Genomic DNA, 15497 nt, shown 5'->3' with positions numbered 1-15497 from the left:
AGTCAAGCAATAGGCTGGGAAAGTGGCTCAGTGGTAGAGCGCCTGCCTTGCATGCATGAGGTCCTGGGTTCGATTCCCCAGCACCACATAAGCAAAAAGAAAAAAAAAGCTGGAAGTGGTGCTGTGGCTCAAGTGGTAGAGCACTAGCCTTGAGCTGAAGAGCTGAGGGACAGTGCCCAGGCCCAGAGTTCAGGCCCCAGGACTGGACCCAAAGGTCAAGCAACAGTGCAAGGCCCTGAGTTCAAGATTCCCCCATACTGGCATGTGCTCACGTGTGTTTACACACAAATACTAGGGGTGCAGATTCAATCATGTGTGCCTGGCAAATCCTAAACACATTCAAGAACCAATGGAAGACACATGTCAGGGGACAATAATGGACAAGTTTTAGTACTCAGGGGAGCTGCTCCCCAAGTTTCTAGCAGCTCCTAGGATTGGGGTGGACATGTATGAAATCCTCTGGAAAGGAGTGGGAGGGACTTAGGATAAATTACATGTACTCTGCTTGCTATGTATCAAGCATGGTAGATATTCCCACATGATTTAACTCGTTTTATTACCACCATTTTATGGATGCCATTCTGTCTCCAAGCAGTCAAGTTAGGGCTTTGCTTTTTGGGGTCTCTCCCCACCCCCTCATCCTGCTCTCCTAGCAGTCAGACCCAATCCTCAACGCAACTTTTAAACAAAAGCAGCTGAGGTATTGACTGGGGTCAGTAATAAAAATTCAACATTCCTCTGTCATTGATCTAACGTATAGGGCGTTTTTCATATTGATTTCTTTTATCTCTGCATAAGAGGCTCAGATAAAAACCTGTGTGCATTTAACTTATTTCAGTCATTGAGAGGCATAAAGGACATGAGAGAAAGATCTGTATTAAATCAGGCAAATAGCAGGAAACATTTTCTAACCAAATATTATGGTAAGAGCTTCAAGTTTCTCTAAGTGACTCCCTTGGAACTCAGAAATTCCTAAATTACTATTGTATTACTATTCCATTTTTCCCATCAATACCAGCTAATGAAAATACAAAACCAGGCCAAATACAGAGTTGGAAAAAAATATTTTTAATTTAATTTGGACTCTGTACTACTGAAACAACAATAAAAACAAAAACAAAATAAAGCAAGAAACCATGTATCTATATCTATATATATCTCAAAACTTTCCAGGATTTAACAAATTTAACTACAAATTACAAGCCAGATCCTTTCGACAATTAGATGCCTGTAGAAAAAGAGCATTTGTTTCCCCCCAAATCAAATTTCCTAGATCTTTTTTTTGTTTTCAGAAGCAAATGTCTCCATGGTTTCCCCTTCAGAACTGGAACGAGGAAAATGGAGATGGGTGTGAAAATTAAGGGACATTTATGAAGAGCAGACGGCTCTAGAAAAGCCTGAGGGAGACGGGAAGTCAACATTTGCTATTTATTTGCAAAAAAAAAAAAAAAAAAAAAATTAGCAAAGCAGAGCCAGCTGATGGCTGGCACCATGTACCCTGCCCAAACCTTGTGAGGCCCGGATATTCAAAGGGCCAAATAAGTGGATGGTTAGGAACAATTTCATGCTTTGCTACACAGCTAAATAATGGGAAATCTTTATAAAGTGTAATTGAATTCTCCAATGGATTTTTTTTTTAATTCTCCCCCTGAAGAGTCTAGTTATTTGGGGAGCCATACAACCTTTGAGTTAGGAGAATTTGTACAATAGGCTCAAGTTCATTCAAGATTTCTTTCTCCGATACCCACAGAATTCACAAACATCTCTGCATTTTTTTTTTTTTTTAGGGCAGGAAAGACAATGCTAATACACAAAGATTGAGCACCTCATCTCAAACATGATTCCTAGCATGTGAGGGATGACCCCCTATGTAACTGGGTACCTGTAATGGCTCCATTTTACAGTTAATGAACTCACCGAAGATCACAGCTTAAAGGCAAGCAAGTGTGAGCAAGGGAGAAACATCCTTGGGGATGGCTTCCAAATGTGGGCTGTCCCCCACCCGCTACCCCCAGCCCCGTTCCTAGTATAAACACAGGGGGTCTGGATGGGAACAGACGTCTCGTTTATAAACAAGCAAGAGCTCAAACATCTGGTCTTCCCTCGGCAACAGTCGACACTGTGCAGGTACAGGCCCTTTAGCCTGCATGGTGCACAGAGGGGAAATTCCAGACTTTTTGCCCTCCCTGGGTTCCAGCCTGGGGCAGCTGAGCCTGCAGGTGAAGGCCAGGCCTGTGCTACAGGCTCCACCGCTGGAATCTATAGTCCCTGATCAGCAAGTCTCCTTTACCTACCTGTCCTCCCCTCCAAAATCTCAGTCATGTACACATTGTATAAATTGTACCACCTCCACCAGTTTCCAGGGCTCAGCTCAGAGGTATTGAGTACAATTCATATTATTTATTATAACCAGCCACTAGTGACTCACACCCGTAATCCTAGCTACTCAGCAGGCTGAGATCTGAGGATTATGGTTCAAAGCCAGCACAGGTGGAATGTAGAGGAGGCTCTTCTCTTCCAATCAAACACCAAAAAGTAGACGTATATCCTCATCCTCTCTATCCCCTGCAGAACTTTCTCACCTTTCACAACCAAAATGCTGTACCTGTTAAACACTAACATCTTGTTCCTTCGTCCCTTCCCCCCCAAGCCTCCTGCCTTCAGCCTCCACCTCTTGTCTTGGGGGACTGGCCTCCTCTGAGCAAAGTGGCATTGCTCAGTATTGGTCCTTTGGTGGCTGGATTGTCAGCCTCACCTCCTCAAGGCTCATCGGTATGTGGCACATGTCAGTTTCCTTTCTCATTAGGACTCCATTATGTGTCCCTGTAGGATACATGGCCATATAGACTTTTGGAGGACTCAATTTGTCTTCTCATCTGGTAATTCTGAAGTACAACCTCAGTTTTGTTTTTCTTTTTGTACCAATATGGGGGGGGGGGGTGCGGCTTGAACTCAGGACCTAGGTACTGACCTTTAGGGGTTTTTGTTTTGTTCTGGTTTTTTTTTTTTTTTTTTTTTTTTTAACTTTTGTTTGCTGTTTTTGCTCAAGGCTAATGCTCTACCATTTGAGCCACAACTCCAATTCCAGCTTCTTTTTTTTTTAATTGGAGGTCAGAGTCTCCCGGACTTTCCTTCCCTCAGTGGCTTTGAATTTGATCCTCAGATCTCAGCCTCTTGAGTAGGTAGGATTATAGGCTGGAGGCACCAAATCCTATTTTTGTATCAGTTCCCTGCAGCAGGGTTTTATAGGCCAGAAGCAGAGCTCAGAGAGGTTACTGGTGATACCCAAGGTTACCCAGGAACACTTGTTCTTGAAGAGGAAGCCTTCAACTCCGAGCTTAGTTTCTTTCCAAAATGCCACTGTTTTGCAAATGGTAAATCAGACTGCAATGTGTATTGAATATGGGATCGCTAGCACAAGTGAACAAGAGACTTTGAGGAGCCCTAAAAAGAGTTCATCAGTCTTAAAAGCATTTCCAAGGCCACTCCAGGTGGTGTACATGAGTCTTAGAAGTGCCCTGCACCCCCACAACCTTGTACAGTGTATAACCTGCATGCATCAGGACCCTGATGGATGCTGACTTCCAAGCAAGCTCCTGTGGTGAGGCTGGGGAATTAGAGGATTGGGGCTCTGGGAGCCCCAGGTGGTCATTAACTCTAGGAGCACAAAGCTCAGACACTTTTTAAAAACTTGACTCAACTGCCTAAACCCTGAGCTGTTGGGTTCCTCCAGGGGCGCAACAGGGGTTAAATGGTGCATCTGTTTTTTCTCTCAGAAGGTCAGGAACCCAGGAATGGGCTTAAAAGCATTCTTCACAGGGTGGCAGATAACCTCTCTGACATGGCCCTCTGGCCCTCTATGGAGCCCGCTGTGCAGCATCTCTTGGCCCTCCTGAGAGAACAAGCCTTTGGCATCAGAGCACAGCTGCACCCCTTTCAGGACACACAAAAGAAAGAGGCTCTCTCTGATCTTGGTACGCTTGCTAATTCTCTTTGGAATATGCTTCTAGCATATTCTAGAATGTTCTGAGACTTTAGATAGAGGCTCCCTGCCTCTAGCTAGTAGTGTGATAATTCTAAGCATAGTAAATAGATGATCTAGTATGCTAGGAGGTACTGGCAATTGTGAAGGGGCTGGGGTATCAGAAGCAGAGAGATTTATGACAGGAAATATTCATCCGTGGACTGACAGGGAGACTCAGAATGACCAGCTCGTCTCCGCATCTAAATCTCTCTGCGTACACTTCAGAGGACAAAATGCAGTAAAGCCTGCTGGTACGCTTTTGATGAGGCAGGGACCTGCACAAAGGTAAGTCCCTCTGAAAGCCATCTTGCTCCAAAGCACTCCCATTCTTTCAGCCTTCCCTGTGTCTCCTCTTTCCTGAATACCATCTCATTGAACAACCCTTAGACTCATTTTGAGAGACACTACTCTATGGTGAATCTCAGAGGCATCTAAACCCACAGCCACCCACCACCATCGACCATCACCAGGGACTTTCCAAATCTATAAAATGCGTAAGTTGGCTTTCTGCACTCTAACATGAGGGCTTCTCCAGATCTGACCTATAACACGGAGTCCCTACTTCGGGGATTTCTTCGGCCGAATAGTAAAGCTATGATCTATATACAGTATATGCAAATGATGGTATGTAGACACCCACACACATCATGTGGTTTATATGTATGTATGTACACACATGTACATATAATATACTGGGAGGGTGGGAAGGGACATGACAGTAGATGACACGCCAAGACAGCAGACACCATATTGCTGTTGTCAGCTGAAGTGGTAGAAACTCATAAAAAGCTGAGTGAAGACACGTGGCCTAAAGTCTCCCTGAGGCAGACAGAGTGCTGTATTTCACACCGTGTCATCTTGGCAGGGAGCCACTGACCCCTTCCTGCGTGTGTATAACCACTGGGAGGCTCTGCGGGGTGAAGGACTCTGAGAAAGCAGGGGCTCTTGAGGTCTGGGGACAATGACCAGGCCATGTAGACAGGCTTGGGCCCTGCCATCCCCTGTCCTGTTGGAGAGACCTTCCCATGCTCTTCACCAGCAACCTCTAAATGACACACTCCCTCGAGGATCCTGGAGACTGGCCACCTGGCTGGCCCTGCCCTGTGCTTACCATCACAAGGCAGTTTCCAGAGGGTCCTGGGGCTGTATCTTTGGGTTGTTGTGTGGTTTTTGTTTGGGGGAAGTAGGAGAGTTCCAGAGAGGACCCCAGTGAGGAGGTCACCTTGGAGCCAGGGAGTGAAAGATGCTAGGAATTCTCTAGCTCTTGCCAAATTCACCTGCACGTTGCCCAATCTGCTCTCCCCGCCCCAACCCCGACCCCACGGCACCTTCTTGGTGATCCTGGCCGGAGTCACACCCTTACAACTCTTATTATTGACTTAATAGCATTCTTTAAATTGACCCGGGACTTTTGACTTCAAGCTCTTTTTGAAAGCAAGCGTGACATCCTCTGGTAAAACAGAAAGCCAGTTCCACTTGCCCAAAATAGAAAAAAAAAAAAGAAAAGCTCTAAAAATAAAGGCATGGAAAGGAAGTTTGCAAATCATAACCAGATATTGCAAGGTGCTGCAGAAGGCCTGGGATTGGAGGCTGGGCCTCTGTGTGTTAGAAGAAGGAAAGCCAGAGGTGTTAGGTCTTGACGAATGACATACAGCCGCTAGGGAGGAAGAACTAGAAGGGGATCCATTCCTCTTAGAGCTCTGTGTGTCACAGGGAAACCAGTCCTTACCAGGAGAGAAGTTCCTGCTGCTAGAAAGCTGGGGAGGGATTTCCAGGGGCAGAAGGAACACAGGTGTGGAGGAAGCAGAAGAGGAGCACAGGGCCAAAGAGAAGGTAGAGACTATAGAAATCTCAAACACAAATACAGCCCACACTGCATGAGGCATGTTGCGGGCCAGGGCACCACCCTGCTGCTTGCAATCACCAGGTCATCTCATCCGCCATGGATAGAGCCCTGGCCTGGCTCACACTGCCCCCAAGGCCTTCATTTCTCCAAGCCTGGACTCAGGATAGTGAGCTTGGGACTTGCCTGCAGTAGGTCATGGGTAAAGCCCACTCTCCCTCCAGAGCCCTCCATCTGGGCAGGTTCAGCAGTCTTGGAGACTGCGCTTCCCAGAGGGAGTAGAGGACCCAACGTTTAATTTATAAACTCCTAAACTTTTTAAACAAAAAATGCCCATGAAAGGCAATGGATGTGGTGAATCAGCCTAATTATAATAGATATATGCATGTGAGTTGCCTCTATCATTCTTTGGCTTTTGTTTGGAGAAGGGTACTGGGAATCAAACTCAGGATCTTACACATGAGACACATGTGCTGTGAGCCATGTCCCAGCCCTTTAGTTTATGTTTCATTTGTGAGATCAGGTCTTGCTAACTGCGTCTGGGTTAGTCTTGAAATCCAAGCACTTCCAAGTACCTTATGTAAACTGACAGAGTATTAAATCTAACCTGGACAGAGCCTCCTGTATGCTTTAAATAATCTCCAGATGCAAGTGCTCTGTGAGTAGCTGTTCAGACAATGATAGTAGGGAAGGAAGGTCTATGCATATCCAATACAGGTCTATTTCCCCCAACGTTTTGTCTGTAATTGGTTAAATCTATAGATTTGGATCTCATAGACATGGAGAGACAACTGCATTATTATTTTTTTTGCATTATTTTTTTTTTTGTTTGCCAGTCCTAGGGCTTGAACTCAAGGTCTGGGCACTGTCCCTGCTTTGTGCTCAAGGCTAGCACTCTACCGCTTGAGCCAGACCACTTCCAAGTTTTTCTGAGTAGTTTATTGGAGGTAAGACTCTCACAGACATTCCTGCCTGAGCTAGCTTTGTGAGTAGCTAGGATTAGAGGTGTGAGCCACCAGAGACTACCTTGCATTGTTGTTGTTGTTGTTTTTAATTTTTACAATTAAATTTTTTTGAGATAAGTGTGTGTGTGTGTGTGTGCATATGTGTGCATGTGCATGCACGCATGCCAGTCCTGGGCTTGAACTTAGGGCCTGGGCACTGTCCCTAAGCTTTTTTCCACATGAGACTGGCTCTCTACCATTTGAACCCCACCTCCACTTCTGGTTTTTTGGTGGTTAATTGGACATAAGTGTGTCATGGACTTACCTACCCAGGCTGGTTTCGAACCACAGTTGTCAAATCTCATCATAAACCACTAGTGCCTGGCTTATTATTCTATTTCTTAGGCATTTCTTCCCCAGCCTCTCTTATTTCAGTCATAAGAATATAGTTCCCTCACTTTTAAATATTTCCACCCCGTTTATCTAACAGTGCAAGTGATCACTCCAGTCAACTGAATCAGTCTCTTTAAAACTCAACTACTTCATCCGCTCCACATCCAGACATCTGTCTGGCAGACACAGAGCAGCTGTTGAGCCCAACTCATAAATTAATGGAAAGCCCTGGTTGATCACCATCTGGTCCAGCTCTTCCTTGAGGCCTCTTCTCGGGTCGGTGACTTGCTTTGAGCTGCCCATCCAGGGTTGGTACCCTCTTCCCCTGCGGCGCTACCATAAGCTCTTGGCTCCATCTGGCTCTACCTTCCCTGTCCTATGTCCTTCCTTAGCTCCAAGATATTATCTGTGGGAGATCAAGGGCCTGGCTGGGCCCTGCCAACCCAGCCCTCCAGTTAGAACTGTCTTTGTCACTCCAAGACTGGTCAGAGTTGGCCCCAAACTCCCCCCAGGAGCCAGGCAGTACCTCAGCCCATGAAGATAAGATGATTACCTTCTCACCCCCAGACCAAAGCCCATCTTTGACCCAGGAACTATGGCACACTGGCAGCACTGAGCATACAACCATGGTGGAAAGATGAGAAAAGTCTAAATCCAAGTGAGGTATAGGCCAGAGGGTGGGTCAGAACACTGAGGTACACGACACGAAGGTGGCTGGGAACCAGTGGCTCAGGTCTAATCCTAGCTATTCAGGAAGTTGAGATCTGAGGACCATGGTTCAAAGCCTACCCAGGCAGAAAGGTCTGTGAGACTCTTATCTCCAATTAACTAGCTTTGTGTGGGAAAGCTATAGGACAGTACCCAGGCCCGAGTTCAAGCCCTATACACATACACTCTCTCTCTCTCCCTCTCCCTCTCCCTCTCTCTCTCTCTCTCTCTCTCACACACACACACACACACACACACACACACAACTGTATTACAAAAGCATCCTTCTCAGAACCCCACAAACTTTCTAGAATTCTGAAATAATGACTTCCTGAAAGTATCCAGGCTCTCACAGAAGCCAGTGGCCTCCTCGTAGGACTCTGGACAGGGATCTTCCTGTCCCAAGGAGCCAGCCTCCCCTCCTGTCCTTGGAGAGCGAGAAAGCTGTGTGGAGAAGCCATGCAGAAGGACACAGCAAGCCCACAATGACTATCAGGAAGGTCAACTGCGTGATGCTCAACCACAAGCCACTGTCCTTATGGGCAGACAGCTTCTGTGTGAGTGTGTGTGTGTGTGTGTGTGTGTGTGTGTGTGTGTGTGTGTGTGTTGGTAATGACACTTAAATTCAGGGCCTGGGCACTGTCTCTTAGGTTTTTCACTCAAGGCTAGTACTCTACCACTTGAGCCACACCTCCACTTTGGGCTTTTTGCTGGTTAGTTGGAGATCAGAGTCTCATAGAATTTCTTGCCTGGGCTGGCTTTGAACTGTGATCCTCAGATCTCAGCCTCCTGAGTAGCTAGGATGACAGGTGTGAGCTGTTAGCACCCAGTAATTTTTAAGGCCTTTATTTCCACTTATGTGAAGAATTGCTCTATAGGCAACCAGAGGTCTCAGAAAAAGTGGATTAAAGCCAGTATGAAAAGATCACAAAGCTCTGGGCAGCAAAGACAGGGAGTGGGGCTGGGGCAGGGGGAGGGGGGGGAGCGGGAATCCATCGGCACTCGGACAGTGGCAGAATTCTTCCCAGTCCCCCAAACTTCTAGCTTTACTCTCCTGATGCAGGGCCCCCAAGGAGGCGGCCCAGCAATCCATCTCACTAAAAACAAGTGGCTTGCTTAAATGGAAAGCAGACAGCCTCAGTAGAATTGTTCCCCCCCCCCCAACTCTTTCATACTCCCTTATTAGGTGCCAGCAGGTCATCCAGACAGTTGGGCCCCAAAGGAGAAGTGGTTAATTACTGCGTGTGTGGCCTGATCAGGAAGCTAAGGCCTTGTAGGGACTTTTGGAGGAACTCGTACAAATGCAAACCAGCCCAAATCCTCTTCAAGAGAACAGATAAGATATATGTTTATAACATGAGTGCAACCCTCCCCAACTCCCTTTCTTTCCAACAAAACACAGGAGAACTCTTTCCCCCATTATTTGTGCCAGGACTGGGGCTTGAACTTAGGACCTGGGCACTGTCCCTTAGTTTTATTGCTCAAGGCTCGCACTCTACCACTTGAGCGACAGCTCCATTTCCTACCCTTCACTGGTCAATTGGAGATAAGAGTTTCATGTAAGCTGGGCTCATGCCTGAAATCCTAGCTACTCAGGAGGCTGAGATCTGAGGATCATGGTTTGAAGCCAACCCAGGTAGGAAAGCCTGTGAGACTCTTATCTCCAATTAACCAGCGAAAGGTAGGAAATGGAGCTGTCGCTCAAGTGGTAGAGTGCTCTCCTTGAGCTGAAGAGCTGAGGGATAGTGCCCAGCCCAGAGTTCAAGCCCTATCACACACACACACACACACACAAAAGGGTCTCATGCACATTTCTGCCCAGGCTGGCTTTGAGCCAGGATCCTAAAGTCTCAACCTCCTGAGTAACTAGGTTTATAAGCATGAGACACTGATGCCTGGATAGAAAATCTTTTTTGAGGGGCTGGGAAGGTGGCTCAGTGGTAGAGCGCTTGCCTTGCATGCCTGAGGCCCTGAGTTCAATTCCTCAGCACCACATAAGCAAAAAAAGCCGGAAGTGGCACTGTGGCTCAAGTGGTAGAGCGCTAGCCTTGAGCTGAAGAGCTGAGGGACAGTGCCCAGGCCCAGAGTTCAGGCCCCATGACCGGACCCTAAAAAGAAAAAAAAGAAAAGGAAAAAAAAAGAAAATCTTTTTTGAAGCATAGCACACAGCCATCTGTTTCATGAATTATTTTGGAAGATGATTCTGGATAGGAAAAGTTTAGAGGTTTTGTGATACATCAGGTAAGGTAGCCATGATTGTGCCCATTTCCAAGATGAGAAAATTGAAATCCCAAGGAGAACTGAACATGAGCTGGCCGGAGCCAGTAGCCCCTGGTGCAGAGTCCCAGGCCCCTTGTTTCAGCTAAGGGAGGTCTCAGAGCTGGGCATAATGGGACACACAGCTGGAGGGGAGTTAGGGAAGGCATGAGATGCTAGCCATGGGGTGGTGTAGGGAGCAAGTGGAGAAGAGGCTGGGCTGGGGGTCTGGCTAGGCCTGACGGAGCAGGGCCAGATGGTAGCATAAGGTACCCTGGTTGGTTGGCCAGACTGGACCCCAGTGGGTATTAGAGATGAAAGGCGTTTTTTGTGCTCTGGTGGCAAGATGGAAAGATAGCAGGGTTTGGCCAGAAGAACAAATGGGTGGCTAAGATGCCAGGAGGTCCCGAGGATTCCAGGAGGATCTGGAACCCCATAAAAACAACTACAATTGTCCTGGGCAAACTGGAACAGTTGCTCCCCGTGGCCACAAGTCTGACTGAATGTCAGGATGTGGCCTCCAGACTCTAAGCAACACTGTCATTTCCTATCTAATCTATATGTCACCTATATTGTCTAGACCCAGCAGATTTTTCTCAGCTCTGGTCCCTTTTACTTGGAAGCTGCTCTTCCCTTCTGGAATCTTCCATTACCAGTATCGGGAACATAAGGGTGTGTTCCCCTAAAATGTTTCCCATGTGGACTGAAACTATCTCCAGTGGCAATCAATCCACTCCCTTCCTGTGTCTGGAGAAAGAGTGTCTGGAGAAATCAAATTAATGACGCCAATTAATATTTGGGGCCAGGCATAGTAGCTCATGCCTGTAATCCTAGCTATGTTTGGGAAGATCGAAGTTCAAGGCCAGCCACACAAAAAGTTCACAAGCCCCTTCCCCTTAGTCATTTTTCTCCCTTGCTTCTTAGCCATGAAGTAGGGAGTTTTGCTCTGCTAGATACTGCTACCACAATGAGCTGCCTCAGTGCAGACCCCAAAGCAGTGGGAGCAAATGTTGTAGATATATGAGCCCAGATAAACCTTTTCTCTTTGTAAGTTTATTGTCTTAGGCATTTTGTGCTAGTGACAGAAAGTGGATTAGCAGCAAGGCCTAAGCTACAGGACCTCAGAGCTTGTGTTATGGGGCCATATTCCAATTTGACTGGTATTCTCATACAAATTGGAAATCAAGACGTGGGCACATGGAGAGGGAAACACTGAGGGAATCAAAGGGGGATGATGGACATGTACAAGCCAAGAAACACTTCCAAATGCAATCAAGCCAGATGCTGGTGCTCGCTCCAGCTGAGATCTGAGGAGACTGAGATCTGAGGATTGTGGTTCAAAACCAGCCCAAACAGTTAAGTCTATGAGACCCTTACCTCCAATTAATCACCAAAAAGTGGAGTTGTGTGGCTCAAGTGGTAGAGCACCTGCCTGGAGCAAAAAAAGGCTGTAGGTCAGTACCTAGCGCCTCAGTTCAAGACTCATTATTGGTATACAAAAACACATATAAAAATGCAATCAATACTCTAGACATCCTAAATTCGGACTTGCAGCCCTCGTCGATGGATTCAAGGACTGCGCTACAGATAGATGCTACAGCACGGGTGAAGCTTATCAACATTATTCCAAGTGAAGGAAGCCAGACCAGAAGGCCACAGAGCTGCATGACATTGCATGACCAGGACACAGCCCACAGAGATCCCACTTCACAACCGCACACCAGCATCAAGGCACTTGATTCCAAGGAACTTGGAATCCCAGCCCTCGGGCCCAGGGGGGTCCCAAAGACAAGTGAACTATCCCTGCTGACATATCCAGACCTGAGTAGGCCAAAGGTGGCACCTGGCACCATTAATGGCTACAAACAAGGAATTCCAGGCCTCTGCACAGGAGAGCAGCCTGACTCCCAGAGAAGCATCATCCTCTAGTTGGGGGGCTGAGCACCCCTGAGACTTGGTAGGGTCTTGAGGAAAAGCCAACACATATAACCACACCAGGTCCCAGTCACCACCAACCCGGACCCTATTTCTTCCCCCAAATCCTAGAACAGACTTGTCTTAGGTTAGAGCCTGCTGGCAGGAATATAACTGCTTCTACTTGAGTAAACCCCTCTGTCCTGCATGGGGAACTGGCCATCCCGTCTGCTTCTAATTCCAGTCTTAGAGAAACCACCACAGAGAAAAGGTCAAAGGTGTCTGGGAGCGTGGATCCGTCCGAATCTTGCAAGAAATACTCCAATTATATGGAGAAGGACTGTGAAAATCTGAAAACACTTCCCAATAAAATTAGCTTTCCGTTGCCTAGAAGGACACATTAGGTTTTGATTTAGCAGATAGGGTGGAGCACTGAGCAAACCAGGAGGGGCGAAAGGGTAAAGTGGGTCTCACAAGGGCTCATGTACTGGTGGCTTGGTTTCCAGGTTGGTGATGTTAAGGAGGTCCTTTAGGAGGTGGGGCTTAATATAAGGTAATTAGTTAATTAGGTGCTGCCTTTGAAGGGATTCATGTGGTGCTCTTGAGACAGACCTTCATTATTCTTTTTTTCTTTTTGGTCGTGGGGCCTGAACTTGGGCCTGGGCGCTGTCCCTCAGCTCTTCAGCTCAAGGCTAGCGCTCTACCACTAGAGCCACAGTGCCATTTCCAGCTTATGTGGTGCTCAGGAATCGAACCCAGGGCCTCCTGCACACAAGGCAAACACTCTACCACTCAGCCACCTTCCCAGGCCCTTCATTAGTTCTTGAGCGAGTGATACTCTAAAGAAAGACTGGATGGTTAAGATGTTCAGTCTCCAATGCGAGGAGGTAAATGAACCTCTTTTCCTAAGTTCCTCAGTTTCAGGTATGTTGTCATAGTAACGGAAGAGGCACTAATATAGGAAATAGGCAGAGATGGGGGTGGGGTATCTCAGGCCATGAAAGTGATTTGCGGGGAGAATGATGGATCACCACTCCAAAGAGGGCAAAGTCTGAGTGAGACTCCTGTGGCCAAGTCCCCTCTGCTTCACAGGGTCTGAGTGAGGGGCAAAGGCCCAGCGGTATTCTAATCAGGAGTGCTCCAGCCGTGGTCACTCCTGACACCTACAAGCAATCCCATCCCTTCTCTGAGTCATGCTGGTCCCTCCTGGCTGTTTACCCTCGATGTCAAGGGAGACCAGGAGGAACAAGGTACCCGCACGGACACAGGCACCTGAGTCTCTGGGATTCATAAGCCAGAGCTACCTGGATGGCACAGAGACAAGACACCAGCCTTCAACAGCAGTAACAGAAGGCCAGGCTGGGGTGAGGCTCTCAAAGCTGGGGTCACCAGAGACATTTCTTTTCATGGCGTTGCCATCTCTGACCTGAGATTTAGCTCCAAGCCGCAGCACCCAGGAGAGCTGTCAGCTATCTATTTACCTGCCCTATAAGCATCAGACTACAGGCTCCTGGGCTCCATCTACCATTATTAGGTGGCTTAGTCTGTTGTCTATTAGTATGAGAAAATGCTTGAGACTGGGTTATTGATAAGGAAATAGAAGTTTATTTGGATCGTAGTTTTGGAGGCTGGGGATTCCAAGAGCATGGCGCCAGATCTGCTGGGCATCTGGAGAAGCCTACAGGCTGCAGCCTAACCCAGCAGAGTGCATCCGATGGCAAGACAGAGCAAACGTGCTGCTCAGGTCTCCCTCCCTTCTTCCTTTCTTCCTTTCTTCCCTCCCTCTCTCCCTCCCTTCTTCCTTTCTTCCTTTCCTTTCTTCATTGCTTCCTTTCCTTCCTTCCTTCCTTCCTTCCTTCCTCTTTCCTTTCTTCCTCTCTCTCTCTCCCTCCCTCCTTCTCTCTCTTTCTCTTTCTTTCTTTCTTTCTTTCTTTTGTTGTGCTAGTACTGAGGCCAGGGTTCTGTCCTTACCTTTTTTTTACTTAAGGCTGGTGCTCTACCACTTGAGCCACAGCTCCACTTCTGATGTTCTTGCTAGTTAATTGATGGTAAGAGACTCTGGGCCTTTTTCTGCTGGGGTTAGCTTTGAACCTCAACTCTCAGATCTCAGCCTCCTAAGTAGCTAGGATTACAGGTGTGTGCCATGGGTGTCCAGCTCCCAAGATTTGATCTCAAACAGGGGGAAGCCCAGAAACAACTCCCTCTTCCTGATCCACTCTGAAGGCAAGACGAGGTGAGTGTAGAATCCCATTTCAGAACAGCTGGTGACAGCTGAGGGCAGAGGCCAAACACCTTTCCTTTTCCCTGGAATCTGAAGTCACCCCCTCATGCCTCAGCCCTGAGGTAAGAGGCTTCCGAAATCCTAGGAAGATGAATTTACATAAAGTGTTCAGATTATTCCTCTTGATAGTTTAAGAAAACACGGGCAGGAAGTATAAATATCAAATCCTTAAAAGACTTTAACTTCACTTACTTCTCATGTGCCTCTTTGCATTAAAGAAATGTAAAGGTAGATATGCTATTAATATATAGATACATACAAAGCAGAATTCATGACTAAGCCAATCGAAGGATTAAAAGAGTTGATAAGACTTAACATCTGTTTTGAACAATACTTCCTGGCAACTTGGGCAAAAAGGGAAATAAAGATGGATTATGAAGCTCTTGCCATAGGCAATGGAAGCTGGCTAATCCTCTTAGCAAGACAAAGCTTTTCCTGGCACTAAACTCCCAGAGAAATTCCTCCTACAGAACTTTCTAGAGAGAACATAGTAACTGATGGTTTTTTGAAGCTTTGGAGCCTAAGACCTGATTTCAGAGGTCATGGTTTGCTTAGAGAGAATTGCTGTTCCGCTAAGACACGTTTTCCCAAGTTCCTAGCATTATGTTTGTTTTCCTGACTAAGAGTTAAAAAAAAAAAATCTCATCTCAGAACTCTACTTCCTAAGTATGGCTGTCTGGACAGGAAACATTCTCAGGAGAACACTGCTGTTAAAAGAATCAAATGCATCACCAAGAGTCCCTCCTGCCCTGGCTTATACCTATTAATCCTAGTTACTTGAGGGGCTGAGATCAGAGGATCATAGTTCAAAGCCAACCTGAACAGGAAAGTCCATGAGACTCTTATCTTTAACCATCAAAAATTAGAAGTGGAACTGTGGTTCAAGCCATCAAGTGCCAGCTTTGAATTGAAAATGCTAAGGGATAGCACCTAAACGCTGAGTTGAAACCTAGTACTGGTGGAGTTTCAACACACACACATACGCACACACACACACACACACACACACAATTGAACCCACAGTAAGATGACAGGTAGACATTCAAAACTGGGGGTGTGGGGGGGGGTCATGGTAAGGACTCAGAGGAGAGCCCTCACAAAAAATGAAGGACCAGTGTCCTGCTGAGCCCGCCC

At 46.9% G+C, this 15497-nt stretch overlaps 1 protein-coding gene and 1 non-coding gene across 2 annotated transcripts in view; one reads left to right on the top strand and one right to left on the bottom strand.

The window, feature by feature from the left end:
- Positions 1-15497, bottom strand: part of Col23a1 (collagen type XXIII alpha 1 chain) — a 195672-nt gene that overhangs the window by 132341 nt on the left and 47834 nt on the right. The gene's annotated exons all lie outside the window — the stretch shown is intronic.
- Positions 14-94, top strand: Trnaa-ugc. The gene has a single exon. It is a non-coding gene; the product is annotated as a tRNA-Ala (tRNA).

Source organism: Dipodomys spectabilis, unplaced genomic scaffold (genome assembly GCF_019054845.1).
Source record: "Dipodomys spectabilis isolate Male_0828 unplaced genomic scaffold, ASM1905484v1 ptg000119l, whole genome shotgun sequence".
Taxonomy (NCBI): Eukaryota; Metazoa; Chordata; class Mammalia; order Rodentia; family Heteromyidae; genus Dipodomys; species Dipodomys spectabilis.
The sequence above is the reverse complement of the archived record's forward strand: the minus strand, read 5'-3'. Positions and strand labels throughout refer to the sequence as shown.